At 38.4% G+C, this 20,522-nt stretch overlaps 1 protein-coding gene across 2 annotated transcripts in view; it reads left to right on the forward strand.

Annotated features, from left to right (window-relative positions):
• Positions 1-20,522, forward strand: part of SYNPO2 (synaptopodin 2) — a gene marked incomplete at its 5' end in the record, with an annotated part of 176,121 nt that overhangs the window by 46,571 nt on the left and 109,028 nt on the right. The gene's annotated exons all lie outside the window — the stretch shown is intronic.

Here is a 20,522-nt window from a genome sequence, read left to right on the forward strand (position 1 = left end):
CCATGGTGATGACTCAAATGAATATTTACTGAGTTAAATAAGGGTTAAAATGAGTGCTATTATGTTGTATTAACTAAGATATGAGAATACTGTCACATCTTATGCAGATTTTCAAAAGGGTAGCTGTAATACCTTCCAATTTAAAAAGAAGGTGTTACAAGGCCTTCCAATTTAAAAAGAATGTTGTTGTAGTCTCAGAATGAACTTGAGAAATTAGAAACTCAGAGGTAAGGAACATGGACCCTCGTAGAATTTGTTGTTGGCATTCACAGACCTGTAAGTGGCAGAGCTGGAATGAGAATATAGATCTTCTGACTCCTAGTTTGAGTCCTTGCCATGATAGTAAAATATTTCACAGCTGACATTTCAATTTATGAGCACACTTAATACCACCATATCCAGGGTCATTAGGCTATTCTTGTTTTTTTTAATACTTATTGAACATTCACAAAATGGTAGGTTCCATTGTGAAAAATTTTTTACATCTGTCTTGTACTCCCAAGAAGTTTGGCTCTCCCTAAAAGGGGGAAAAAAACCAATTCTATATGAATCCATATATCCATATATCCATATATCCATACCACTTGTTTTCTCTGTGCTAAACTGTGCAAAGGTCTAGGTCTGCTGCACAGATCAGAAATAACCCAGAGTAAGTGAGGGATAGAAAATGATCTAAGCAAATCAGTGGGATCGCAGATTCTCCAGAACAAGGTCTACACCCAGTCTATTACTACCCACCTGGATACAGTAGTCTCTTTCCATTCCTGTGGCTCAGTGCATCTTGGGTTGGGATTCCCAATGCATGCCCCAGATGTTTATGGAATGCCTAGTACAGGACCAGTCTTACACATCATTTAAAAAAAATCAGCAAATATTTGTTTATATTTTGGGGTAAAAACTCCTTACTCTATCAGTCATTAATTTGAATTTATTGAGGTACAGGGGCTTTTTATTCCCCCTTGAATTAAACACTTCACTGTTCAACGCGTCTGCAGGTTTGAAAACCACGGTTTCTAGTCCCCATTTTAGAAGGTGAATCTTGCACAATGGAGCGTTAAGTAAGTGTGCCAGGGGCTAACCATCACTTGATTTTGTGGTTACCCACAACCTTGTAATCTTTTCCCTCTGTGGGTTATCTTTTTTCCTGACCCAAATGGCTTCCAAGCAGACTTCTAATAATATGCTTCCAACTATTTATAAGACTTTTCACTTCCAAGATCTCAGAATGTTCAAAAATAGATGAGAGTGGGGTTTTTTTTTTTTTTTGACATATCTGTATTCAGAGATAGAGGCAGCATTGACCCCTAAGGGATAAGGTAGCATTTAGAGTGGGATTCAAAGAAGATTCTGGCTTAGGAGAAGTGCTATGAAAAGCTTCTCATACTTGCTGTCAAAAATATAGAGCCGAGAGTTCTGAAGTTGTAGATATACTTGTTTATATGTGATAGGTTATTGTTTTTTTTTAAATTTTATTTATTTGAGAGATAGAGTGTGAGTGAGAGAGGAGAGAGAGAGAGTGCACATGGGGGGGGAGGGGCAGAGGGAGAGGGAGAAGCAGGCTCCCCACAGAGCAGGGAACCCAATGCCAGGCTTGATCCCAGGACCCTGAGATCATGCCCTGAGCCAAAGCAGACAGATGCCTAACCGACTGAACCACCCAGGTGTCCCTGTGATGGGTTATTGTTAATTAAAAAAAAAAAAATCCTCTATAAAAGTGAGCATTTTGAAGTAATTTATCTCCTGCTAGTTATAAAATTTCAATTCCTTTGAATGATTCTTGCTTCCTATAGCCAACAATATCTAGATTTAATGCACTACAGATAATTTTATTTTGGCTGAATAAGAAACTTTCGTGGGAATTGGGCACAGAACCTATTTACAGTTGGGATTTGCCCCAAAATAGTGTTTTCTGTGTGAACATGATGTTGAAAGGTAAGAAATTCTTTTCTGCGATTTAAAACCAGAAATATTAAATAACTATTGTTAATGAAATTGATAGACAAATGCTTGACAGTACATAGGCATTATCATATCAGAACAAGAACCCATCTTTCTAGAGTGTTTCTTATACATTTTCCAAGCACCCTGTTGGGTGGTCTCTGCAACATTTCCCATTCCTCTGTGTCTGGCTGTAGGAGTCTTCCACGAACAGCAATCATGTGAAGAAATGTACTAGAACATGCTCTACCCTGAAAAGCTACAATTTTATTTTTAAGCCGGAACTTGCTGAAATCCATTTTTCTGAGAGGAGAACTGAGTAAAAGGACATAAAAATAAATTTTAAGGGAAAGGAACAAGTGAAAATATTTTATCTTGGCACTGAAAAAGAAAAGTTTTGAATTGTCTTGAGTTCTTTGAATTCAACTGAAAGGAAAACCTTACTTGGTTTTAGGGATATTCTGGCACAACAATATTTATCATAGATTTCTAGAGCTGGAATCTATGAGATTCAATAAAAGAAGAACCAGGTATAACCTTTAAGTAATATTACATAGGGTAGCACATCCTAGAATTTTTGTTGTGATGCTACACAGAGAAAATGAAAATATTTCTGTTGCATTTTGGGTAACAGATAAGCTGCTCCTGGCCAGACACTCCTGATAGAAGGTCTTGGTCTACCTGGAGCCCTACCCAATTCTCCTGAGGACTGAAAAAAAAAAATTTTTTTTTTTTTCAACATACTCATGGGCCACAAGCCAGCAGGCAAAATTCATGCTAATATTTGGTTTCAGTATAAGTCTTTGAATTTCACTTTTTATTTTAAAATTTACATATAGGCATAGATGAGTAAAGACTGGTAAAATTGGAACCTGGATGTGGGTCAAAAACCATTCTATAGAATCAAAATATGAAATATTGAGATGTAGCTTACAAAGTAATTTATGGTTCTTATAGTTTTAGTGTTGAGAAGTTATCAAAACTTTAAACAAATTGAGAAATTATATGAGCATTTAATATAGTCAACTCACAAAGGCATTAACCCTGCAGGATTTATGAATTGATTATAACTGCTTTTTTTTCTTCCATTGACAGTAGCCCTGCAGGGGATGAGGGGAGACAAATTGAGTTTATGCATGTGGAATGAAAAGTTTTCTATAAAACTGCTTAAATCTGTTTTAAATGTTTAGTAATTTTTTAGTTGAAATTTTGGCAAACATGCTTTATTCTGAAAGAGATACTAATGGTCCTGAGACCATTAGTGGAGATTTTTATGATTCTCAGGGACTAATATTAGAGAAATCTCTTGGTTGCTAAGTGGATCTCTTGATCCTCCATGTAACTCGTTTTCTTTTCACTTTCTTTCTGAGAATGGGTCACTTTACACATATTTGGGTAAGAATCAGAGTTAGGAATCCATTGTTTTCATGTGTGGAAAACACAAATGGCTTAAGAGACTTCACTGGGTCATGTAATGGAAAAGGCCATTGGGAGAACTGGCTTTAGGCAGGGCTTGATCTGCTGGTGTCCATGACATGAAGGGTCCAGGTCTTTGCTTGGTGTTTTTGTTCACCTCATTCTTGTGTGGTCCTAAGATGTCTACCAATTATTACGAAAAACTATCTGTCCCCCACATTCCTAAGAAATCAGGTTGGATTAAATCACATGGTCACCCCTAAACCAATCATCATGGCCAGAGAAATGGAATGCACTAATTACTTAGTCTAACCCCTCCCCCACAATTTCCAATGTGATGCCGGTGAACTACACAAATCATTTAATGGAAATTTATGACTGTTAGAATTATCTATAAGAAGAATGGATGCTAGAGAAAATCATTACATGGTGAATTTTAGAAATCGAAGGAGACTTTAGAATCTTTAGCCAAATGCCTTTCTGACTGATCAATCTTTACAAAAAAGTAAAATGGTCATTTAGTCTCTGTGAGTATCACTTATGACAGTGAGTCACTCTAGCCTGTTTGATTTTTGAACGGTTGTATTGGGAAAGGCTTTCTTTACCTTGAGCAAAAGCCCTTTGTTCTTCATCCATTGGACCCTGTTTTGCTCTTTGTTGCCACAAAAAGTAAATTCAATTCTTCTTCTACAATATAGACTTTCTAGTATATATTGAAGATAGTTAAGATAGTCATCCTTAGTCTTTCTTCTCCAGGCTCCACATCCCCATTATCTCATCTGTTATTGATGTTGAAAGGTTTAAAATACCCTCACTCTTTTGGCCTCTCTTCTTTGTGTGAATTCCGGCTAATTGATTCCAAACTCAGACACACACTTCCATATACTGACAGAAAGTCTCCCAATGTGGCCATTGGAAAGTGGTTTATTGTCATATGTGTGAGCAGAAAGATATTGAGGAAAAGGAGGCTAAATCTCTTGAAACAATTTATTTAAAGATTTTATTTATTTATGAGAGAGAGCGAGAAAGAGAGAGCAAGAGAGTGAGAGAGAGAAAATGAGTAGTGGGGGAGGGGCAGAGGGAGAAACAGACTCCCCGTCAAGCAATCCCAGGACCCTGGGACAACAACATGAGCCAAAGGCAGATGCTTAACCGACTGAGCCACCTAGGTGCTCCAAGGAGGCCAAATCTCATGGAGAATAACTTGAACAGCAATCTATAGAAGAAGCCAGTCTCAGGACTAGTTACTTAAAATAAATTATCTGTAGCTAGAATGTGTACAGAAAATATGTTTTGGGACATGATTCCTCAAATCTTTAACCATTAACATTGGGTTTAATTACTGATTTTTTTGTTGTTGGAGGTTTGATATATAATTTGTAAAATATTATGAATTATTATTTTGATAAATAAGTGCCTAATATATAATATCTATATATAATAATATATATTATATATATAATATATATTATATGTGTATTGTATATATTCAAATATAAATATATATATACTATTTTGTTTTTTAAAATAATTCTTTTTATTTTGTCTTATAAAAATGAAATAGGAAGTAGTACATCAAGATGCGTGGTCATTTGTCATGAGAGAACTCTCAGTTCTCTTCTTCATGTAAACGTTCTCCAGCACGGTGACAACCTCCCAGGAGCCACAACTTGAAGCACTTGAGTATCATGAAAAATTTATACTGGTATTAATTCTAAAAAAGGACTGGTCCCAGTCAGACACAGGGAAGTGGGAAGGAGTTGAGCACTGATTTAAGGAACGCCTCTGATGAGGTGTTGGCATGCCTTCCTTTTCATCCGGTCTGCCACCAGCTCCTGTAACCTTACTTATACAATACACTGTGGGCACGTTCTCTCTCTTCCAGCTTCACTGCCACCACTAGTCCAAGCATCATCCCAACCATTTGGGACTCCTGCCATGGCCTCCAGCCTGGTCTCTTCCCATCCTCCAGTCCATTGTCCAAACAGTAGCCAGACAAATTTAAAATGCAAATAGGATCATGTCTCTCTTTACTCATAGAAAGGTCTTCAATTGCTTTTCATTGTACTTAGGATGATAGAAAATCCTTCACCAGTCTTCGAGGCTCTGCCTACCCGTCCAAGCCCATTTCTCTCCATTCTCTCAGTTGTTCAGTACATTCCAGATATACTTACTTTCTTTTAGTTCCATTACTGAAATGAACTCTTTTCTGCCTCAGGGCCCTTGCATATGCCCTCTTTGCTGCTTAGAACACTCCCCAATTCTTTGCCTCTCTACATCCTACTAATCATTAGCTCTCACCCCAAGGGTTCTTAACTCTGCATTCTTCCCTGACAGCCCCAATTCAGACCCTGTGTTTTATTCTCTAACAATATCCTCTACCTATCTTTCAGAGCACCTATGTATGTACTGTTTGAATGTCTGAAGTTCACCTCAGTTAGTAGACCACAGGTTGCAGGAGGAGTAGGTTGACTCACTATTGGATCTCCAAGATGTGGTCGAGCTACATGGGTTTGAAGCCTTGTGCCCTCACATGGCAGCTATACCATGAATACTGAGCCTCAGTTTCTTCACCTGTGCGATAGAAAATATAATAATATATTTTTTACAGGAGTATTGCAAGGATCAAACTACGAATTCCATGTAAAGTGCTATATAGAGTACCTGGCACATAATAGGTATTCAATCTATATTGGTTATTAGTATATTATTGCTTTTAGGATATATTATTGTCAGCAAAAGCCGCTAGGAAATTGTTTTAGTTTCTTGAATAATTCTAAAAAGTTTCTAGAAAAGCTATTGTTATACAAGTTAGAATAGCACTAAAATACATGTTTTTTAACTGATAGCTTCCCAGTTCATTTATAATTGTCTAATATTTCAGCTTAGCAATGCTAAAACATAATTTAACCTGTTTTAGAGGTTGTTTTCAAATATGTTGTTTTTTTTAATGTGCAGATTATATAATACTTATTTTCAGATGCTTAGAAAAATAATCCATTGCTACTTTTTATTTTTCCATTGAGATTTTTTAGTTTAGCAGATTTTTTAAAAGAATTAATTGATTAATTTAGAGTGTGAGTGGGGTGGGGGATGGGTGGGAAGGGGCAGAGGGAGAGGGAGAGAGAGAATATCAAGTGGACTCATTACTGAGCACAGAGGCCAACATAGGGCTTGATCCCAAGACCCTGAGATCAGGACCTGAGCTGAAATCAAGAGTTAGACAATTAACCCACTGAGCCACCCAGGCGCCCCAGTTCAGTAGGTTTCAAATGCAGGGCAAACTGGTTGGGCCTCTTCACAAAGAAATGTTTTGTTTTTATAAACTTCAGCTTTTGGAGAATAATGGAATTTTTCCTTTGTTTCTTTCCTTCTCTTCATCATGGGATTTTCATGGGGGAGACTTTTATACCTTTGGTGAGATCTATAGAGGAAAAATACCACTTAGTGTAAAAGGACTATGACAGTGTATAGATTTTCTCTGTCAGACACCTTTCTTTGGGTAAATATTTATATGAAATGAGGCACAGAATTTAAAATAGCCCTAAAGAAGCCGCATACTCTCCTTGACAACAACAACAACAAAAAAGTTTGTGTATTAACAGTTGGTTTAACAGTGTCTGGCAGAGAGAAATAAAGACAAAAATATACTTTGGTTCCATAATATTTATAGCATTGCCAGTTTAATCATTGTGCCCTATTTAGGAATATTTTTTGAGTGAGCTTTATTTTAATGTCCAAGAACACAGTCGTAAGTTGGTGGCAGGGAAGCTCAGTCTCTGCAAAAGTCAACAGAATACTTTTCTGTGCTTGTCCATGAAGGACCAAGAAGGCCCTAGCATTGTAAAACTCATGCATTCTTGTACATCCTGACGTAGAAGACATCAGTGACGATGGGACAGCCACTTGGAAATGTTGTGTTCTGCTTAATATGCTTTTGTAATAAACACTGTCTTCATGAGTTTATGAGTGAGAAAGGCAAGAGATTCCATTCTGTAGTTCTGAGTAATGCATATCCACATGTGGCAGCAACTTGTTTGTATGGGACGCCCATTGTTAGAGAATGAGCTGCTCCCCAGAATGCACATATTCCAGATGGCTGGAAGTTCAGCCGAAATGCATAATCACGTTACATTTTAAATCTTTCTAACATTTATATAACCTTTGCTTTAAAAGCTAAAAACCAAAAATAATTTCCATTGTACTATAAATCTATCAAAAATGTCCACGTATTCTCTTGGCTTCCTGAGAGTTCTACCTGTTGTAATTTAGCCTCCTTGTAGACTCGATGTTCTCATACAGACATCACTTTCTGATTTGTATTGTGTTAAGATTTGTGAACATGTTGGCACTTACACCGAGGGATACTAGACTGCCATATACAAAGCTTTTTAGCTTCTTCTCTTTCACTTTTAAGTTCTCTGTGAGAGTGAGTATGTGTGCCTCTGGTTCCATCTCCCATCTGTTTTTTAACCACCTGTGGGTTAGAAAATGTATTAGAATTATTTCCAAAATAAGAATAAATTGGCTTCAAGTGATTGCATAAGGACCACCCTATGCATCAAGCATGAAAACTTAGCTTTTCTTCTTCGATTCAACAAAGACAAATTGAATGTCTACTATGTGCTCATTATTGGCCTGGGGACACTGTGGTGAGAATGGTCTCTGCCATCGGGGGGACATGCATCTGCCGAGACTCATGCTGTAACTGAGGAGGGACCCTTATTCCTACCTGGGGATTGTCAAAGAAAGCACTACAAAAGAGGCAGTGGTTGAAGGTGAGTTTTCAGCAAAGAATCCTGACAGAATAGTTTTTCAGATGAATAAGGTAGTGATGGTGGTGGGGGGGAGGTGGAAGGAGATGGAGGAGTGAGAATTCCAGGCAAAAGTTTGCCCTCCTGTCTCTCCTGTCACTCCATCTCAGTCTTCCCTGATGGCTCTTCTTCTTCTTGTTGATTAATGTGGATGTTTTTCTGGCTTCTGACTGAACTCTTCTCCTGTCATTCAACTCATTCTTCCAGCATCATTCATAGCTGCCATTTCCATTGCTTGGAATGATTTTTCAATTGTTTAGACATTATTTTTAAGTGTTCTATCTCTAGAGCATCATCTCCCTTCTCGTTCCAGACCATCGTATCCAGATGAATGCTGGACATCTATTTTTATGTCTGACAGACATCTCAAGTTCAACCCCCCCCCCAAATCTGATTCTCCCCCTAGGTCATTTACCTCATTGAAAGGACTTCTAGACCCATCTAACCAGTTCTTTAAGTCAGAAATCTTGGCTTCTTCCTTGCTCCTTTCTTTCAATTTAGCAATGCTGTTCGGGTCTTCATGTTGAACATCTTTTTAATTTATCAACTTCTGTTCATTCCCAGTCACCAATTTCATTCAGGAAACTATCAGTCTTCTCCTACATTGCTTTTAAAGCCTACTAACTGGGGGCACCTGGGTGGCTCAGTCAGTTAAGCATCTGCCTTCGGCTCAGGTCATGATTCTGGAGTCCTGGGATCAAACCCCATCAGGTTCCTTGCTCCATGGGGAGCCTGCTTCTCCCTCTCCCTCTGTCTGCTGCTCTCCCTGCTTGTGCGCTCTCTCTCTCTCTCTCTCTGTGTGTGTCAAATAAGTAAATAAAATCTTAAAAAAAATATATATATATAAAGTCATATATATATATGACTTTAAGTTAACGTAAGTGATATAGGGGAAAGGAACAGTTGTTCATTTAGAGCTTGTAACTCCAAAATTGCTTTCTTTATATTGGAGTTGTCTTCTCAAGACTACATGCTGCTCTTGATCAAAGCCATTTCAGAACTGTCTTCAGAGCTTGTGTCATGTTCTTTCGAAAAACATCAGGAGTTGCAAACATTGCCCTCTAAGGCAGGTAGTTTGATTTTAGGGGGAAAAAAATCAGGTGATTCGAAACTGCATACGGCAAATAAGGAAAATAATCCTTGTTCCTAAAGCCATGTTCATAAAAATTGAGGATGGGCTATAAATTTAGTAAATCTGACTCTAAAGGCAATTCCAAAAGGAGTTTAGAAATGTCTTGAGCTCTGTCAACATCACTGGAGTGAGTTTGCAGAAGGAATGCTTACATTGCGATGTGAGTGTCCCGAAGCATTACTTGACGGTCATGTGGCTCTCAGTATCACAGACGTGTGGAAGTAGCACAAGTTTGTGTACGACCAGATTTCTGATAGAGCAAGAATGTTTAGGATGGGTCTTATTACACTTTTTATATGTTAAAGTTTAATTTTTAAGCTTTGATCCCACATTTCAAAATTGGAATTTCTACTATAGGCAAGGAGGTTATTTATCTTGGAAGTTTTTCCCTCAGATGTTAGCTTTACTTTGGACATTTAGGCCTGATCTAGAACAGCTTTTCAGTGTGTCACATCAAGAGCATGTTTAGGGTAATTGAGGATAGATTGGTGTTGTAGTGGACGAATTGATGAAATTACAGGTCTGCTCCTAGTACTGATGCATTGCCGTTTGCCTAAGACTGTCCAGATTTTAAACCTGAGTTTCCTGGGAAACCCGTCAGTCCTGGGCAAATCAAGACAGTTACCCACTGCCAGCATCTTAGCTAGCTCGTCCATTCTTTTTGGACTATTTGCAGTGAAAACAAAACAATGATTCAATCGTAAACAAAGGACAGGACACATACATCTTGGAATTCCCACAGCAACTGAACTCAAACAGCAGCATAGCTTAGCTGAAAGTAGGTTGGGCTAATCACTAACTTTTATGCTGATTCAACTGAAGTCAAGCTCTACTTCCATAACAGCAACAATTACAGAGATAGTAATACAATCGTTTCAGTTTTACCTATCATGCTTACCATATTTGTTGTGGTTCTTGAGTGGAGATATTTTGACAAGTTATGTCGTTGGGCAAGGAAATAATTGGCTTATTTAGTTCTTCAAAGTCTTTGTAGATCTTTGTAGATCTTTGTAGATCTAACAATTATCCATGATGCCTGAAAAATAAATTATAGTGGGGTTTGAGTTAACATTAAAGATATACATCATTGAGGGAGATTTTAGGGCTCTACAGATAGGAGATAGAGCACTGAAGTCAGGAGCAGCTGCGTTTGTATCCTGCCTTGCCATTGACCAGTGTGTACCTTTAAATTTGTTGCTCTGAACTTCAGGTTCCTCATAAAACAAACAATAGGGACAATTATGGTCCCGGTCTCCTGGAATTGCTGTTTATTAAATGATAATGAATGTATAATACTTAAGTTGTGCCCAGCACATAGGAGGGATTCCAGAAATAGGAGCCATTATTATTTGTGCCTCTCAGAAGTGTCGAGAGTAGTATATTCTGACTATATACTAGAGTCATGCTGTGTCTTTAACTTCTAATTTCCTATCCATTGCTCTGCAGAAGGATCATGTTTTTAAAATACACAAAGAGTACAGAGAATTATGATAAAAGATGTCTTACTACTTATCAGTCTAGGTTCCAAAATCAGCATAGTGTTACTATAGGAGAATATTGATAGAAATAAATCACCCATGACGTAAAACTCTTTGCAGTCTCCAAAACAACATGAGTTAAAGAAAAAAAGAAATTCTAAAAACTAAACCTGCACAATTAAAAGAAAAAAAAAAAGAACTTGAATTACTCTCATGTATACCTTACAGTGACTTTATGTATATCTTTAGTTTATCTTGCAAGGTGGACTACATCAAAACATACGTTACTTGAGACAAGAAAATAAGACCTGTTATTCATGTCTATTAAGCTAAAGATGTTAGAAACCAAGACATGACATTCCAAGGTAGTTGCTACACAGGTTATTTGATTTAATTCTATTCTATTTAATTCTATTTTATTTATTTATTTGAGAGAGCATGCACACGCAGGGGGAGGGGCAGAGGGAGAAGAAGAATCAGGCTCCCCACGGAGCAGGGAGCCTGATGTGGAGCTTGATCTCAGGACCCTGGGATCGTAACCTGAGCCAGAGGCAGATGTTTAACCCACTGAGCCACCCACGTGCCCGACTACACTGGTTTTAAAAAGTAAGATGATATGTCCAAAATTCTCCTATTTAGCTATTTTCCAAAGTTCCTTGATATATTGAGTTCAAAATTAGAGTGTTACATATATGGAATCAAAATAATCCACAATTTTTCTCTCCCAGGTTTCTCTTATAGCTAGTTTGAAAGTGGCTATTTGAATAGTTTAACAGTTTCTTGAAAAACACTAATGGGAAAATCCCCGGAGAAAGCAAGATGTGTCCATTGTAGGGCATTGTAGATAAAGGTAGGTCGAGATCATGTGGTCATCTACCAAGATAATCAGAGGCAGACTGAAGGGAAAGGAAAGGGAAGAATGGGGCCCCAATCGGTTAAGCGGCCGTGGCCACTTTTGGCTCAGGTCATGATCCCAGGGTCCTGGATTCAAGCCCCATATCAAGCCCCATATCGGGCTTCCTGTTCAATGGCGAGCCTGCCTCTCCTTCTCTCTCTACCTCTGCCCCTCTGCCTGCTTGTGCTCTCTATCTGTCTGTCAAATTAAATAAAATCTTTTTAAAAAAAAAAGAAAAAGGAGGGGTAGGCACACAAAGCAACTTGCATCCAGAATGTTCCCTACATAAAATACCATAAGTAGGTCCAGATGCCATCAACTTAAAAATATGTGTTCTGCTGCAGTGTATATGGGTTTTATTTTCTGTGTGAGACCTGACATTAGAAAGAAAGGTAAGACATTAAGCAGAAACAACACTTTCTCACCAAGTGAGGGGTCAAGATGTGCTATTTGGTCAATTCCAGTGCTATTTTGAAAACAGCAGACAGATGATTAAGAGAGGTCACTGACTTTCTCGCTCTTTTTGTGACCCAGTTTTAGACAACTGCCACCCAAAAAGAAGAGAACAGCTATCAAAGACTGTTACAGTCTGGCAATCAGGTCCCAGCTTAGGCTCTGCCTTCCTCTGTGAGCCCTGTATATCATTGCTCACTCTCCATTGCATTCTAACTACAAAATTAAAATAGTAATTGGTACTTCCTTTTATATTCTTTAAACTTTATTTGAATTGCTACAGTGCATTGTATGTCTTCATTAATGTTGTTGTAGATTGCAAAATCCTAGAAAATTACACTAAAGTATGTTAGTCTCCTAATTTCACTCTAATGTTGCACATCCATTATGATATAATTTAGCATGTTCTCATTTCTAAATCATTTATATAAAGTATAGAGAGAATTCTCTGAGTATTTCTTTTTTTTAAAGATTTTATTTATTTGTTTGACAGACAGAGATCACAAGTAAGCAGAGAGGCAGGCAAAGAGAGAGGAAGGGAAGCAGGCTTCCTGCTGAGCAGAGCCTGATGCGGGGCTCCATCCCAGGACCCTGAGATCATGACCTGAGCCGAAGGCAGAGGCTTTAACCCACTGAGCCACCCAGGTGCCCTATCTATGAGTATTTCAAGAATAAAATCAATGAAAGTCTTTAATGTTTCTGTGACAATCAGTATGATTAAAGGAAATCCATTTAGGCTAGGACTTTTGGGTCAAGTACTTCAAGCTGACCGGTTTTTTTTACTGAATTGATTGTCTTGCTCTTGTGTAACTAAAAAATTTGAACAAATACACTTCTACCATCTCTTCTATCAAGATGATTTTTTTTTCTGTCTAAAACCTGGTGTTTCAGGTTTAAAAAAAAAATCACATATGTACTAGGCTTCCAGTCAGTTTAATTCATCTTTAAGCAGATTGACTTAATTCTATGAACTTCAGAGTCTCTGGTGATAAACTCCATCATCTCTGTATTATGTCTTTTACAACCTGATGGGGAAAATGGTTTACATCAGGCACAATGTATATTTGAACAATAAGGTCACAAGCAGAGTTGTATTACCTTTTATGGTCAGTGAGACACTTAATGTGTTGCAGCCTTCTCTTTTAAGCTACATAGCAAATCTGACACAGCACTTTGTTTTTATGCCTGGATTCCCATATGATCTTAGTTTCTAAGCTCATTCACGTCAACAACCTGAGCCTTATTTTTGTAGCATTTCCTCTTGAAGTACAGAGAGGAGGATGGCTTTCAGTCCCAGTTCTCATAAGTTTGATTAAAGCCACCTGAAATAAGTTTATTGTCTCACGTTCTGCTTTTTATCCTCTGTGGTCTTCAGCAGTTTCTCCCCTGTAAGGACTAAATCAGTTTATATTAATAAGTCCCTTCCCTGAAGAAGTAATCATCACACCTCTGCTTTCAAATCTATTCCTGTGTTAGAGGGCAATTTTGAACTCTATGTAAAATTAAAAGAATAATGAAAACAGCTTAAGGGGATGGAACAGTTTACTTCTAGCATGTGGGATATGTTTTAAGTTCTAGAAGGAAGTGCTACCATAGCATTGTGTGTGTATATATATACATACATATGTGTGTGTGTGTGTGTGTGTGTATACATACATATATATATGTATGTATATATATAGTTTTAGAAGGGCAATGTAGGTTAGGAATTGGCATGATTAAATAATACCAAGAGACAGAATACCATTATCACCATAGTCCAAATTGCTTTTTGTTTGATGTCACCCTGGCTTTGGGGATCTGATTAATGTTTGGTATTTCTAGAAAAACATAAAGAATTTTACATGTCTATAATGGTCCAAAAGGAAACTTCTTTGGCTAGTTAACCCTATAAGCAAAAGAAAAAAAAAAAAAAAAAAACCTTCATTTCTCCCCTCCTTCTCTGTAGGATTTGTTTAAAGAGAGATTCAAGATGGTTGGTTTAGAGCTCTGTCTGGTTTAATAGAACCAACTGTGGTTTACAAAAGATGGAACTTTTAAAGTTAGTTGAGGGTACTAATATGATCCAGGTTGTTAAGATCCTTGTTCATAAGAATTAAGAACAAATTAATGAAATACAGGATAAAAATTAGCAGTAGTAATGAAAGGTCAATTTTCTTGAGAAGAAAAGCAGCGGTTGGGAGGTAGGGGCTGCCGGGTGGCTCAGGTGGTTCAGTATCGGGCTCTTGATTTAGGCTCAGGTCATGATCCCAGTGTCCTGGGTGGAGCTCCAAGTCTGGCTCTACACTCAGCGGGGAGTCTGTTTGTCCCTCTCTGTCTGCTTCTCCCCCTGCCCCAGATCTCTTTCTCTCTCTCAAATAAATAAATAAATCTTTAAAAAAAAAAAAAAGCAGTTGGGACATAAAGTGCTTGAGAGTCAGGTTTTATCACAGTGATTCTCAACCTCCAGAGTGTGTTGCAATGACCTGGTAGGCTTGGTAAACCACAGATCCCCATACCCCCCAAATTTCTGACTCAGTAGGTCTGGGGTAAGGTCTGATAATTGGCATTTCTAATAAGTTCAAGATCTACACTTTGAAAACTACTGTTCTACCCAAATAGGCCCTCCTGGGGTTGGAAGGTAAACAGTTCTCTCCTGCGGGTTCTCTTAGGCCCAGTGCTGACCCTGTGCTGACCCCAAAATGGAAGGGGGGATTTTCTCCTTCGAACACCATGTTCTTTGAATTGTGATCATGGGTCACTTCCTCTTTTCATTCCAGAAGTATTTTCTCCCCTACATCCTTTTCCCAACTGTACATGGGGAATCCATAAGAAATATACAAGTTTTTTTTTATTACAGTGTGAAAGATTTGATACATATACATTTATAATCAAGGTAGATCGTAAACATACCATGTCCTCAGTTAGCTTGTCACAGCATAACGCATGGAGTGAGTGCTCAGGCTTGTCCTCTCTGCTTAGCAGTTGAAGGGTCTTTTTGATCCACCCCCCGCCCCCCGAGAGCTTTAAAATAACAAAGCCTGGGTCCCATCTCAGACATATGACCATATGATGTAAAAATCGCTAAGTGGGGGCTTGGCAATTAAAAGCGTTTGGGATAGTTCTTATGTGTAGCCAGGGTTCAGACCAGTGGTAACCCTGACCATATCTTCTCACTGGTTATCAGTGGGGTGATCATCCTCACAGGGGGAAAAATTAGTTCCTTGGGGGGGGGCCAAAAATATATTTAGGTATTATAATGGTTTGTGGACCCCCAAAGGGCCACAGTGTAACGCAGGTGTACAGTAGATCTGTAGTATTAGCGTTTCATGGGGATGGAACAAAGTAGGAGAAGATTCTTTAGGAAGTGATCATGAAAACAGGTTGAGAAATACTGCCCTAACCCTGAAAGACTGCTGTGAGTTTTTGGTAATGTATCTGACTTCTGAAATGCAACATGAATCTGGTTGAGTGCTCTTGCAGACATACTGGTAGGAATTTTTTTTTTTTAATTCTATTACCTGCTGATCATCTAGTGAGGTATGTTTACATATATTATTGAGTTAATCCTCATTGCCCTGTATTTTTCCTGTAGAATATACACCAAAATTATATTTAGTTTTGCTTGATTCTGGCTTCACTCCATTTTCGAAGTATTTTATAATGAAAATAATTACTGTCTTCGTGAGGCTTAGCGAAAAGTTCCATTGGAAGCTGGGAGGCAACCTGGTGGCTTCAGATTGCTTTCACTCTAAATGATTACATTTAATCCCTTTTGGAAAACATAACATTCCATTAGAAGAAGTGGCAAAAGCAAGCAACCCCCATACCCTCATCTTGATAGTGTTATTTTTCTAAAGAAGTCTAGAAAATTGTCACTTCGTTAATTTGTACTACTGTGGTTGTTTTCAGAGTATAACTTGCCATAAAATAGGCAAATATTTAAAATACCTGTGGTTGCCTATGCTCTTTTGCTATTTGCAAGGGTACAAGATTGTTTTAAAAGGTACCCAAGATTTTGTTATTTGGGTGGGAGAGGCCAACAAATCAGGAGATGATCACTGTAACAGTGAGTGACAACAGTTACAGTTTCCATAACTGTAAAAACAGTTCCCAAGAGGAAGGGCCACAGGGGAAGAAGGGGGGTTGGTCAGGAGGTAGAAGGAGACAGGGGAGAGCATGGATGAAAGCCTTAGGTGTGGTTTCTCACGTTAGGAATGGGCAAGGCAAGCAGGTTTAGAGTTGGATGGTTTGAATAATCTGTGTGTTGTGGACTGTGGTGGTGGGGGAAGAGGGGTGGTCCCTGTTGTCTGATACTTGGCCTCAAGATGATTAGAGCAAAAGAATGTTCCTTCCTGGAGTGCTAGATAGAGGAGGAAGAGGATTTTTGGACTCTGGATTGGTTGGTTTGTACATCAAAGGGCTGCTCAAAGGCAGAGCAAGTTGTTGACACTGTCTGGGAATTAGCTAACCTGGGAAAGGGAGCCTATGCTAATTGGTAAAACCTCAGATGTCAGAGTATCAGGAAAACAGAAAATTTAAAAATATAGTTAATGTAGTTAAATATAGTTACTACAAAGTTGTCTTCAGAAACTCAAAGCTATAAACTAACTTGGTCGTGGAAAAGGAGGAAGACATTTGAATGTTGAAAAAATAATGTAACCAGATGCTATTAAGTCTTCTGGTCCATTTCTATACAAGGAGAAAGCTTTAACCAAGAATCCAGATGTTCAAATCTTCCTGATATTGTATACATAAATCAAGTTGGCAGGAGGAAGCAGATGGCAGGAGGAGTTGACTGGCATTGTGGCCTGGATAACTCTATGGCCTTATTCCCTGAGTGCTTGGCTTGTGCTGACACAGTGTGTACTAATGGAAGCTCAGAGAAGATGCTCTCTGTTACCAGACAGTAACAATACATGAAGAGACAGCAAGTTTGTTGGGACCCAACTGTGAAAATCCACAGGCTAGGCTCAGGATTTTCATTATTGCTGTAGGTGGGTAGTGGTTCTCTTTACCGTTCAACAGGAAGAAGGCAGCATTGGGTCCTGAAAAGAAACTGTGCTGTGTAGTGAAGTTAAGCCAGCACTGAAATTCTAAGTCAACTCTTCACTAGCTGCATAATCTTGGACTACAGATGTTACTTCTCTGGAATTGGGTTCTCTTCTCTTTTCTTCTCTTCTTTTCTTTTCAAGATTTTATTTATTTATTTATTTATTTATTTATTTATTTATTTATTTATTTGAATGAGAGACAGAGAGACACCATGAGCAGGGAGAAGGTCAGAGGGAGAAGGAGAGAGACAAGCAGACTCCCTGCTGAGTGGAAAGCCCAATGCGGGACTCAGTCCTAGGACCTGAGATCATAGCCTGAGCTGATGTCAGACCTGAGCCACCCAGGTGCCCCATGGACTTGGGTTTTTTTCATCCCCAAATGCAATTATATCTGTTCTTGAGATTGGAAACAACCGAGAAACAAAACATGGGAAACAGAAGAAGATGTAAATATAACCAAACAAACTAGAGTAAGGTGAATTTGAGGATGTGGCTAAGATGTGCAGCCATAACAAACTTCTTTAGTATTTCACCCCAGAATTAAACTTCCCCACCCAGTCTCAGGCAAAGCTGGAGAGAACCCATTCTTTCAAACTTAATCCAAGGACTAACTGAAGAATGCATCCTGAGGAAAGGTTCTGGGGCAGGAAGAGCCAGAGGAGGCTGATTTCTTGTAGGCTTGTTCAGTACCTCCTTCCAGTCTCAAGAATAAGGGAGGGCAGGCGCACATGCCCCTGCTTGAAGAACAAGTGAGGAGGAGTGAGAGAGGAGACAGTAGGTCCCCACGTCTCTGCTCTGGAAAAAGTACAAGTGGGGACTGGAAATCCCCCTTCACTACTTCGAGGATTATTATGAAGATAGATTATAGATAAAATATGCAAGATGCCCAGCCAGAAAGTAAGCATGTTAAGTGAAAAGTTGAAATTCAGTGAAATGACTGTCATTTTTGGTCTTTATTTTTTTTTCTTTTATGATACCCAAGAGTAAGTTTTTTAATTCATGAGAAAAGGGGATGTACTGTCTGAATCCAATTTACTTGTAATTATGTATTCTGAATTACCTCATATGATTCTCAAATTCCATTCCAGTAAGACCGCAGATTGGTGAAAATGCCAGAAATAATGTAATAGCAATCCGTAAACATGAGTATTAAATTGTACCATTCCATTATTCTTGTTAGTGTTTTAATTGCTCACTTTGGATGGTAGGTATTTAATTCATCTTTCCACGTAGAACAAATTAGCACATTCTTCATTATTACATGTACAGGCCACCAGCAAATGAGAACTTTTCCAACAAGGATACTAAGACAGACTGTTTATTAAGTGCTTTGTCTGCCAGGCATTGTGCCAGGTGCTTTATAAAGCTTTATTCCTAATTGTTTACCAACTCTAGAAGGAATTATTATTATCCCAATCCTATAAAGGAGAAAACTGAAGGTCAAAGAGATTGAGTAACTTCCCCAAAGTTCTACAGATTGAATGTTGTAAAGTCAGAATTATAACTCAGAATCCAACAAAGCCCACATTCTCCCCTTTAAATATATCCTTGGCCTCCCCCTGGGAAAAAAAATCTCATGTGAAAAGAGAGAAAATAATGTTGTGGTTCCATTAGTGTAACTAACAGAAGTGACCTTGGAACTTCACTTAGTGGAAGTATAATGAGGGATTGGAAGACAGCCTTTTTAAACCCTCACATATTATTTTAAACACATTATTTATTTTCAGCTAAGATGTTTGGTTGGTTATCCAAACTGTGTTGAAAGTTTAGGGAAATTTGAAACAAGGGTTTTTTGTTTGTTTGTTTGCATTGATTTTAATTTGAAGCTTTTAATGGGCACACCATTGATTTAAGGTTCTATAGTATCTTGTACTTCTCTATTCTTATGGCTTCATCACACTTGGGACAAGGTAGGTGCTCATTAAATATTCACAGACTATTTGGGTGTGCTAATTAATGATTAAAGGCATAGGGTTTTTAGAAATGAGTGGTAGAGGTATCAAATTCAGGCAAGAAAAGGAGAGACTCTGCAGGACCCAACCTTCCTCCAACGACAGACGTTCCTTTTGAAAATTAAAAATTGCTCATATTTGTACGCATCATGAGGCTTTCAACACTTTGTACCATATAGAATATGTTATTATGTTTCCATAATTTCATGTATAACTGCAAAACCACCATGGTTATTATAGATTCCTAGATATTAATAGAAAATGCCAAGGATCACCAAAGTAAAGATTGTAAGCAAGCCTGAGGTTGAGTGCTGATGAGCTCCACAGAGAATCAGGGAAACTGACCTCCCTTGGTGCTCTCCAGTGAATTGTCCTCTAACAAAACTGGATGCCTCTGGGCTTGGTGAGGAATGGATCAGAGTGTGACAAGGTAGAGTGGAACCCCTCTCACTGGCCTCCTTTCCCCCTCACTCCTCCCAGAAAGCCAGGATTCCTACCAGGTGCTCCCTCCTGACACACAGCCTGTGTCTGTCTTCACACAGACTGCTGCTCTCTTTAGATCCTATACCTGCCTTCTCATCGGCGTTACCAATTATGTATGCTCTTTTCATACAGGCTTTACTTGCTAGTAAAATCACAGTTTTATTTCCTTTTTAAAAATATTTAAATATATGGATTTTCATGTAACCATATCCTACAGTCTGTACATATCTTTTTTTTAATATTTTATTTATTTATTTATTTGAGAGCGAGAGAGAGACAGAGAGAGACAGAGCATGAGAGGGGAGAAGGTCAGAGGGAGAAGCACACTCCCCGTGGAGCTGGGAGCCTGATGCGGGACTCGATCCAGGGACTCTGGGATCATGACTTGAGCTGAAGGCATTTGCCTAACCAACTGAGCCATCCAGGTGTCCATGTACATATCTTTAAAACAAAAAAAGATTTTTAAAAACTTATACTTTGCCTACAGATGTACTTAGATGTCTTCATTATTCAACAGTGGGGTCTTTTCCCATTTCGTTCTTTTTTTTTTTTTTTAACTTTAGGAAGATTATTCATGGGGAAAGTCCTAGACCCTATTCCCAAACTAAACACAAATTACAATACAAAGCACATTTTTATATCGACTCATCACTGCCATGTAGAGAATATGTATGTCTCAAAGATGAAAGTATATTCAACTAAAAACGGGCATTTCTATGCTAATGAAAGTCTCGTCTGAAAGTAAGTGTACACCTCATCTTTCTGTCCCAGAAGAACACTTACATGCATTCAGGAAGAGAATGAAGCTGAAGCAACCTTAGTCATAAAACTGAGCTAGAGGTGAGTGTGTGTGTGTGTGTATATATATATATATATATATATATATATATATTCTTGAAGTAAATGGTATTTCTACACTCCCCAGATT

The sequence above is a fragment of the Martes martes genome (genome assembly GCF_963455335.1).
Source record: "Martes martes genome assembly, chromosome: 2".
In the NCBI taxonomy this organism is placed as follows: domain Eukaryota; kingdom Metazoa; phylum Chordata; class Mammalia; order Carnivora; family Mustelidae; genus Martes; species Martes martes.